This window comes from Hippoglossus stenolepis, chromosome 24 (assembly GCF_022539355.2).
Source record: "Hippoglossus stenolepis isolate QCI-W04-F060 chromosome 24, HSTE1.2, whole genome shotgun sequence".
Classification (NCBI taxonomy): Eukaryota; Metazoa; Chordata; class Actinopteri; order Pleuronectiformes; family Pleuronectidae; genus Hippoglossus; species Hippoglossus stenolepis.
Window position 1 is genome coordinate 8,683,895 of NC_061506.1, and position 10,418 is coordinate 8,694,312.

The 10,418-nt window shown below is 45.4% G+C and overlaps 1 long non-coding RNA gene across 1 annotated transcript in view; it reads left to right on the top strand.

Annotated features, from left to right (window-relative positions):
* Nucleotides 1-845, top strand: part of LOC124851411 — a 138,611-nt gene extending 137,766 nt beyond the window's left edge. The window contains exon 6 of the long non-coding RNA XR_007032465.1: nt 719-845. This is a non-coding gene — a long non-coding RNA (uncharacterized LOC124851411). The remainder of the gene's footprint in view (nt 1-718) is intronic.
* Nucleotides 846-10,418: the final 9,573 nt, after the last annotated feature.

The window sequence follows — 10,418 nt, forward strand, 5'->3', positions numbered from 1 at the left end:
ACCGAGCGAAGCCCGCATGTCGTCTCCAGGTTGCGACAGCCCTAATTAAAATGTCCTTCCTCATTATCATCGATTGCCCCCGTGCATTTTGGAAAACAACTGCAGTGCTGAGTCCTGGCAGTGGCGGCGGCAACGGCCAAATATAGACATGTGACACTGGTCTTTAGCCCCGTCAGATGGTCCCGGTCTGACATGAGAGCGAGAAAGTGGGGCAGCAGCCGAGTTTCCCCAATGGACGCTGGACCACAGCTCTAACACACACACACACATTTAATACACACACAAGACCGCAGATGGCCGGTGCCCCATTCCAGGGTCCATCAGCCCTGAAAAAAAAAACCTCACAAAACTAAAACAAACTTCCAGTCATTAATGGTATGATTTATTCAGTATTCATTGTGTTGTCCAGAAAGTTTCTCATTTGTAAAATGTGTGACAACATTTATAAATACTACACACTGTCCCTATCGGACGTAGTTTTACTCTTCTGCTTCATCTTTTCAGTCATTTTAAGAAAACAAACAGAGATCAAAACTAACAACTATTAATCACATGTAGACAGTTTCCTGCTATTTTGTACTGGGCAGGTAATTTACTGTGGATTTTATTTTTTATTGGAATTGAATTGAGCTTCTGGAAACGATACTAATGAAAGTGTCAGGACCATTGACTGTAAACAAAGATATATGATGCATCTCCATTTCCTCCCGCTATCTAGAAAGGAAGCCAAAAATATCCCAGATACGGATGCTGCCATCTTCTGCTGATGACGTCATGTGGAGCCGGTGCAGTAGCCACCATGGTGTGGAGCAGCGGTACTGACGTCCTGCCGACACACACGCTCGACCAATCCTGAGTCAGTCTCTGCTGTCAATGATGGCGTTTCACTCAGTTTAATATCATCGTATAACGTATGAAAACCATGCTTATCCAAAACATAAGCATTTCCACATACATCATACCTAAAATGACCGGAACCATCTTTGAGAAAACATTATTCGAAGTGCACTTTTTCAGTTTGATCCATCCGCTTACATAAAACTTTATAGGAAAAACTTTGCAACCAGTAGAGTCACCCTCTGCTGGCCATGCGAGAGAATACAGGTTACAGGCACTTCTGCATATGCTCTTTCTGTACTGAGTCTACGTCAATATTTATACACCGTATATACTCTATGTGTGACTCCTCACACACTACACTCGGCTTTTCGAGCTACATTTCTAATCAAAAATAATTATCTGTGCAGCTTTAAGAATCGTTGAGGTGCAGTAGCCTGTAATCGACCCTAAACATTAAAGTTTTAGTTAAAATATCTAGAAACAGGAACAGGGCTCAGCGCTGCAACATGTTGCCATCAATCATTCATCAGCCAACCTGGCCACTGACAGTTAATAAATCATTCATGGGAACATATTGCCTTCCATGAATCCTCTTTTCCTAATTTTAGATATTATTTCTAGAAGTCTATGGGATGGCAAATACCCCACTACAGCCCCCTTTAAATTCCAGTGTGCGTTTTAATAATCAAGGCTTATAATCAGGCTTCATCCGCTTGATGGACAGATGGACGGACGAATGGACAGACTGAGTCAGGCAGACAGACACGCAGGCATGTCAGAGGAGGCACGCTGCCGGCTGGCGAGGCAGGAGAGAGGGAGCATCTGCCGGAGGGTTTGAGGAGCAGCCATGGCTTCTGCGAATCAGGATCTCCCCTGATGCCGGTGGCGGGCCGCAGCGGTGCCAGCGGGTCAGAGGAATCACAAATGGTTCAAAATATCATCACCGGGAAAAAAAAAAGGGGCAGATTTATCGAAAACCTTCTGAGGCCAAAAACATTTTAAACTACGAGTGATTTTGTAAAATGAGTAAGATCAAGAAAGTGAGTTTTGAAAGTAAAAAAAATCTCAGCAGGAGACGTTGGAGCCGTCAGTATCGATCAACGGCTCCATCAACAGATAAAATGCCGCTTATTTTGTCCTTTTGGGGCAACGGGAAATATTCAATTTTACTTACTTTACCAGGGGAGATTAAAGAAAGGCTTTAAGGGCAGAGTCACACTCGTTCGAATTCCCCGTGCCCGATTGCCAGAGCTTGCCCACTGAGTGAGTCTCCTCCCTGCTGGTTATCTATGGAGAGCCACGGAAAACCCGAACGGGGGCGAGGGGGGGGGGGGTTACCAAACACAGCCATGGCCCATTTGACCACAGGGGAGGCCTGTCAATGGCCCAGATAGTTCTGGTAATTTCTCAGCGTTGACTCTGCTGCTGCTGCTGTGTTTTACATATTCAGAGAGGGAATGGAATATGGGGGGACTCCCTTTGTTCTGGCGTGTGTGTGCCGGATCGCCAGGGCAGGGGCCGCGCTCTCCTCCGCGGATACGCCTTGAAGTCGAGAAAAGGCATAAGGTATGTTTGAAATACCGAGGAGGGAGGCAAAGAGAAGTAAACAGGATTAGCGCTATCAGCTCCACTTGCGAGGGAATGCACGCACACATGAGAACACACCACATATACTGTATGTGTTCGAGGATGCAAACGCATACGCTCACACAAGGAATAGCAAATGAAACATGAATAAGTAAAGCAATAAAGCATTCTCCTGATACGCTGGTCTCAGTCAGAGAAATATCACTCTGCTCGGACCATGTGGGCAAATAAGTGTTTTTCTTAATCTAAGTAGTCGAGCGAGATTCTGAATGGAATGATAATTGACCTTAATGCCTCACTTCTGTGAAGGCAGTGACAGCAGCTCATGGCTCATAGTGCCATGAAAGCGCGGGAGGTGAATATGAGGCGGGCGCCGGCGCTTCAGTTGCAACAAAACAGACGATCAGTTAAGATAAAAAAGCGCAGTCGCCACTCAAAACGTCAAGAAAATGAGCGCGGCGGCGGCGTTTCCCCCCCGCAGCGCGTTGAAGAATGAACGTGATTTTCTGAAACTTGTTTCTGCGTGTTTTCTGAATATAAGATATCAGAGGGGCCGTTATTTTGAAAATCAACACCCACCACGTTCCCTCCATCCTCTTCTTCCCCTGCCCCCTCCCCCCCTACAATACAAGCGGCGGATGGCGCTAATTTCACAAACATCATCTCCTCCACGCCGAGTTCAGGAAGTTGATTTATAGACGGTGCTCGTGGAGTTAATTGCAGTGCATGACACCAATCAGTCTTTGGGGAGCTTTCTAAGGCGAGCGGGGATTGAATCGACACCAAGCGCAAACAAACAAACAAACAAACATATTCATATATCCCATATTTATTTATCAATGTTTTAGATTGCGCTCTGCCTCCGAGATTGCCCCCTTTTTCTGCCGAAGATTCAATAAGTTGACAGAAACATTGTCAGCGTCGGGGTGTCGCTTTATATGGGTGCTGCCAACAAATCTGTCTTTGAGAAAATGGAAATGTATGTGTTAGGAGACCCCCCCACACCCCCCCAGCCTCCCAGCACCCCTCCCTTGTTGGATCCTCGAGAGTTGCTCCTCCACAAAATGATCATCGTTGTGTTTCGCAAGCATTCGTCTTGATTATACAGACAGCAACGCTTTGATAATGATCTGCGGGAGGCGGTCGTCAGAAGTTTGTCAAAAAACACTAAATGTCAAATCCCCGCCGGTGGTATCTAACTATCTGGTGGTGTGACACAGGCTGTCACACACACACACACACACACACACACACACACACACACACACACACACACACACACACACACACACACACAACCATTTAAACACACACACACAACCTCCTCCACTCCCAGACTTGGCCAATGAGACTTCTGCCCCATATTGCCTCCTGCGCCTCCTCACTGTACTGCACAGGGATGCAGTGGAGAGCACGCAGCTGCAGACCAACAACAGCAGCAGTGTGTGTGTGTGTGTGTGTGTGTGTGTGTGTGTGTACATGTATGTTCAGGGACATAAAAACACTGCAGGGACAATTCAGCACGTGTTGCAAAGCGGTCACAGACTTATCTTTGTGTTTGCATTCGTTTCTTTCAAAGTGACTTTAAAGATAATCACTTCAACGTTGATTTCAAGCTTCTTGTTTGGATTCAGTAAATAAATGAAATGATGTATATGTTGTGTTTAAGAACCAAGATTTAAAACACTATTTGATGTTGAGAAGGGTCAGTTTGTGGAAAATAGTGACCTCTGAAATGGAAACTGAGCTTCTTTTAAATTGTTTCTTAGATTTTAGATTAGTAATTAAGTCATAGTTTCATATAATAAAATAATGATAACTAGAATGGCTTCAGTGGAGCTCTCACCTCTGCCCAGGCCCAACAGTCCCCTTAAATTCAAGCTGCACCAAATTTCAGATTCCTTCACCATTTATCTTCTAAACTTCCCCTCTCCAAGTCAGAGCATGGAGGAAAATGTACTATCTTAAAGTGATTATTATTTATTCACACATTGTTTAACACAACTCAATCAGCTTTTGTGGGCCTACACAATCACTCTTGTCACGCGCGCGACACACAAACACACACACACACACACACACACACACACACATGCAAGGAGCTGCTTTATAATTTAAATGTTAATGACATTACAGGTTTCACTTCTTTAGAATGACTCGATCACGCTCACAAATGTGGACTGGCAGGTACTAAACGGTAAACGAGTGGATTTCCTCTTTAAAATGCTAATTAGGCTTGGCTCAAATCTGGGAGTGTGTGTGTGTGTGTGTGCGCGAAATGAAAGCACTTCACAGCCAGGCAGCCCACTGTATATGCATGAATGCTTGTGTATGTATTTGCAGCTTCTAAATGAACTGCTCGCTTTCACCACCACAATGCGATGTGACCTTTAAATGGAACTGACATCATATACAGGATTTAGTTCATTATGACGCAACCTAATGCGACGCGAGCCTTTACTTACTAGTTTATTGACAAAAATGTCACTATTGGTCGTCAAGAAATGCTTTTTTCTAGTTGCATGAATGTGTGCCCGCGACCCGCCTGCCCCTCGTGTTTATTCCGTCCCTACATATGGCCGCAGTGGCCGTGCCCGCCGCCCACCCGCCACTGACATTGACAGCCTCCCCCAGCTTCCCAGCGAGCAGGCGGCTAACATCTTGAGTCGCTGCAAAAAACGTGGACCGACCCTCCCTTTTGGCTGACGTCCAAACTCTGTCTCGCATCTTCTGGGAGAACAAGAGGAGAAATGGAACAACTGGTTTTAATGAAACAATTACAAGACACTAATTATTATGTTAATGTTTTGCTACTATCATCAGCCACCGCTAACAGCCTCCTGCACCTAGAGGTTCAGAGCCTGCCGTGTGTGTGTGTGTGTGTGTCTGTGTGTGTGTGTGTGTGTGCTTTTCCGCTAGGTGGGAAGATGGACGTTTTTCAGCAGGCAGCCGTGTGTTAGGCAGGAATGTGTTGAAATGTAAAAAGGGCCACAAAGCGCCGGCTGTTGTCACTGAATGTCAGGTACATTAATTCCCATAATGCTCAGCGCAAATAAATTAGCAGCAGGGTTGCCAGTGATTCAAAGCCATCAGTTTTAGGTGTGTGTGTGTGTGTGCGCGTGTGTTTGTGTGTGTGGAGAAGGGGGCTCAGGAGACAGGCCCGGAGGCGAGAACACACGTGTGCACAAAACACACACACAAATAAAGGCATGCATCATGCAGACACATGAATACACTCATGTATCGCTCTCCTTTCACACACGCACACGGTCATGACAGGCAGCGTAACACTGTGGAGGCCATTGTTAATGCAGCAGCACTCGTGCATGTGTTGTGCATTAAAGGATTATTCCGCAGCAGGTAAAAGCGTTTGACAACAGCGCTCTGTAAATAAATGTAAAACAGCCGCAGCTAACTGTACGTTAACGTGACTGTGAAGCGTTTCTGACCTGCAGAGCAGCTGACAAGTCACACGTTACATTTGTTCCCCACACTAGACGAGGTTGTCATAGGTATGATAACCAAGAAAGAACCTTTTCTTCCCCTTTGACAGGATCAGTCAGGGATTCAGAAAGTGATGTTCTCTTAAAAGCCACTGATGCAATAGATACAACCATTTGTCAGCTATTCAAAATAATGAATATTCTCCAGTTTTAACTTCTCAAAATGCCTCTTTTTGTGTTTTATATAATTTTATTCATAAGTGACTGTTGTGTTTTTTAATTTGGGTGAACCGACGCTTTACTTTTAGTCTCTGATCTTTAAGACACTGATTTATTTTCCTTTCTGTCTGTGATAGTGTCAGTTGTTGCTGTTGCCGCTCTCGGAGCCAGGTCTCCCTCTGGAGCCCTGTTTTATTCTCGGTGGGACTACCTGGCTGAATGATGGGTCAATGAAAGCGGCAACAATGTCCCAGACTGTCTGCCACAAGTCAGTGAAAGAGGTGATTCATGAACAGTGGGCACCAGGTCTTGGCTCGGACTCTTTGATTGAAACCTGTTTAGCCAGAACTACTAATTTCATTACATGGTGTCAGCGCACACTGAGCGGCTCCTAAAGGGCCCGCTTTGAACTCTCGGGGCCCAAACAATGACACGGGCCAGTGAGGGGCCTGATGGGAGTGTGATGGGTCGGTGGTGGGGTTGAAAAACAACCCCACCACCACCACCAACAACAAAAAACAGGAGGGGGACGAAGGTTTTTTTTCATAATGGTGAAGTCTGTCAAATATTTTGATATGTCCCACACACCATGGTGCAGCTCCTCCTGGGCTTTTTGCCTTTCAGCAGGGGGAACAATTGACTTTCTCCACGTTCAAGTCGTTTGCCTCCCCGCCTCCAGGCAAAACCTTTCATGAGGAGCCATGGCTTGCCATTGCAGCTGTTCCACTGGGGTTCTTCCCATGGACACCGTGGATAAAAACTCTTTGAGGAAGCAACTTCACTTGTGTAGCCTCGCAGGTTTCTCTCCTTTTTTTTTCTCTTCCAAAACTTGGCTCACAAGAAACTTGTGTGCTGTTTCTTCTTTGTTGGGCCAGAGTTGGCCTGGGCTTCATCTTTTTTTTTTTATCTCTTTTGTCTTTGTTAGTGTGATGATACATTCACCAGTACAATGATTAGTTCTGTCCAGAATTTGGCTTGTCATTTCTGTTCGCTCAAAACATGGGCGCATTGCAAACAAGCTGTTTTCAGACAGGCGCTGAACTCCGGACATTTTACTGAAATTCTCCGGTGGGGCTGCATTAGAGAACACCAGATATTCTCTGGAACTTCTCCTGCCCCCTGGTTAAATGTCGAGGGAGCCCATGTGAGAATACAGCAGGAAAATTCACAGCAAGTGAGTTGATGACGCTTCTTGACGTTTCACATCAACGAATATCCCAGAATGTAAAGAAGGTGCCATGTACACGGAAGACACAGACAGAGACGTCGACTTGGAAAGACGACGAGACTCGAGAGCTTTTGGCGATTCGGGCCGACGCCACCGACAACGTGCTGTAAACGCAAATGTAATTTCAGCAGTGGAGTTCATACACTGTGTGCTCTACCCAGGCTCCTCCCCTCGCCTGAATGTTCCTGAAAAGCAAACTCTGTACCCAATTTCCCGGATATTTACCAGAGTTCATGTTCATTTTGACGCCTTTGAGGACTCCAGACTTATACTTGACAGTTTTTGTGCTCCAAAATAGCACAAGTGACCCTGTCAGATGGACATTTTTTGCCCCGTCTTACAGCGAGTGAACATCCCCACGAGCAGAGAGACATCCAGAACATGCACCATGAAGGTAACTTTGTAAAGTTCACTGCAGATAGAGTGGGCACATGAATATTCATGAGAAATTACCCGAGCTTGCCTGGCCTGATAGCAGGCCCCTTTCTGCTGCGGTATTAGGCCTGTAAAAGAGATGAAAGGCTTGTGAACCATCCCCACTTCCTTGGCCTTATACTGGGACACAATGGCCAACCAGCCACTCAATTAGTCTGCCATCTTAGACTGACTGTTTGACAGGTCTAGCTAATTGTTAATCCCGCCATAACTGTTTCTCAGTGTAATTAATCATGTAACAAAAGGGCTCTCAGTGAAGCAACCCTACCAGTGTGGATGTGTGTCAAACCAAGAACCAAGAGCTGAGAGGGAAGGAAGAATCGGGAAAGGTTGTTCAATTTACAGCGGAGGTTGATCAACAAACATTTAATCTTCATTTGCAACACCTTAGCGGCGGAGAGCGTCCTCGTCGCTCGCTTTTTTACCGGATGTAAACAAGTGCGTGCGTGAGATCTCCTGGCTTATGTAAATGCGGCTCCATGTGAGCCCCACATGAACGGGTTCCAGGGGTCAAGTACCATTCATCATGAGATGGAGTGTCATTTTCCCCACTTCATACGCAGGCAGCTGCTTAAGAGGAGCAAGAGAAAAGGAGGTATTCTTTGAGGGGGGAAAGAAAAGGCAGAGCCGAGCACAATCCAGTCTTCAGAGAGAAGACGGTGGGGAGGTGGGGGGTGAATAGGAACACAAGGTGCCACTGTGTCAGAATTTAAATGTGAACACAACCGGTGATGTCATTCACCTCCCCAACCCCACCTCAAGTCATAAGACGGGCCACATTCCTGGGAACAGCGAAAGGACACAAAGAGCCACCGTGTTTTGCAGTTTAGCAATAATGACTCATTTCTCTGTGACCCTTAAGTGATTTTGCTTCCTCGGTGTGTCCAAATGATGATTAATATCTGTTTTCTATCTCCAAGCCGGATGGTGGCAGCGGAAAACAAAAGCAACTCTTGTTTGAATGGAAAAAGGAATCCTAGGTTCCCAGGCTATGGAACCTCATAAAGGCCAAATTAGATAATTTGAGGGAAAATTGATGTAGGTCATGTCTCATCTCCATCTCCATCTTTCCTTTTTTTTTTTTTAAGATGTAACGATAGGGATCTGGTGTCCATGTAAGGTTCAGAGACTGTTCTCGGACGCTGGGACAAGATCAAAATAAGAAGAAGTCGAGGCTGGTTCACCTCATCCATCGCCCTTTTGAAAGTCTTTCAAACGTACTGACGCCGTACCGACCTTCCTCTTCCCACTGTGACTGACAATCAGCAATTCCAATACAAGCAGCCAAATATGATAAGAGCTGCGTTATTGCTCCGCCAAAAGGAAGAAAACCTGAGGATTTTGAGCAACAAAACAAAAGCCTTGCGGGAGCCGTCGGCTGTCCCACTGGCCGATCCACCTCCACCACCGCTGCAAAGGACCAAAGCACAATACCGCACACAAAAACCTGCAGACAATAAACAGAAACAGTAGGAATCCTTCCCTAATTTGACTTGCTCCACAGGTGGTCACCAGCTGCTTACGAACAGGTTAGCGGGGGCCACAATGGTGGAGCGGGGATTTTTTCTTCATTTTAAGTCAAACAATGGGCAATTGCTCAGGTCCCAAAACCAGGAGGTTATTTCTCGCTCTTTTCCTTTTTCTTTTCATTTGGCAGTGCCCGGAGGTAGAGTCGCAGGCTCCATGGCTGCAGACAGTGAGGTCTTTTGTCTCAACGTCTGTGCGCAGAAATGGGGGCTATCAGAAATTCCCCCTGTCTTAGTTCACATGATTCAATGAGAGCCCTGTGTGTCAGTCTGAGGACTGTTCTTTTCTTGTCTATTCATGTCATACACTGGATGGAAAGACCCGGCTACGCTGATGGCTGGAGGCCTGTTTTTACTCATCCAAGAAGACAACAAACTCTGCAGAGCCCAGACTGAATTTAACTCGTAATTATATGGCTCTTCGTACTGAATGGTGCTTCAGTCAAACCCGGATGTTTGAGATACGCAACAGTCATTCACTTAAAGACCTTGAAATCCTTTAAATTTGCTACCATACCTTAGCAGAAAATCCCTACTTCCAGATTAATCCTTTTTCCATCTCTAGCAGCTACCAAGGATCCAGATAAACAGATAAATACAGTCTTTTGTCTTTGGCCTCAGACTGAAGAGGCAGAGGCAGGCACGTGGTCAGATTCAGGGAATTAGTCTCCACAGAAAGATGATTTTAGGTAGAGGATATCTCGCAGGCAGAGGGGCTTTTCCAATAGCCCCTGTCGAGATCTTGTGCTTGTAAACACAAACTGCAGTCCCGAGGCAAGCAGAGACACCTGACCACCCAATAAAAGGAAGTACATCAGCGTAAATAACTGACGTAATGTTATTCAAAAAAGAAAATTCCACGTCCCTCTCAAGGGATCTGGGACAGTCAATATTTAGCACATCCCATATATTGGATAAATATATATACATATATATATATATGTATTAAAGACATTGAACTCAATGGGCGACCACTGGGTTTGCAACATTATTAGATCTCTGGTTTATAAAGCAAAATGTTAGTTTCATAAATTAGTTTTTTATGCAAATTGAGGATTATGTTGTCCAGAATTACAGCGAGAATTGTTGAATTTGTCACTGAAACAGTCTTGGAAAGCAACAGTTTTTGTTTTCTTGTTT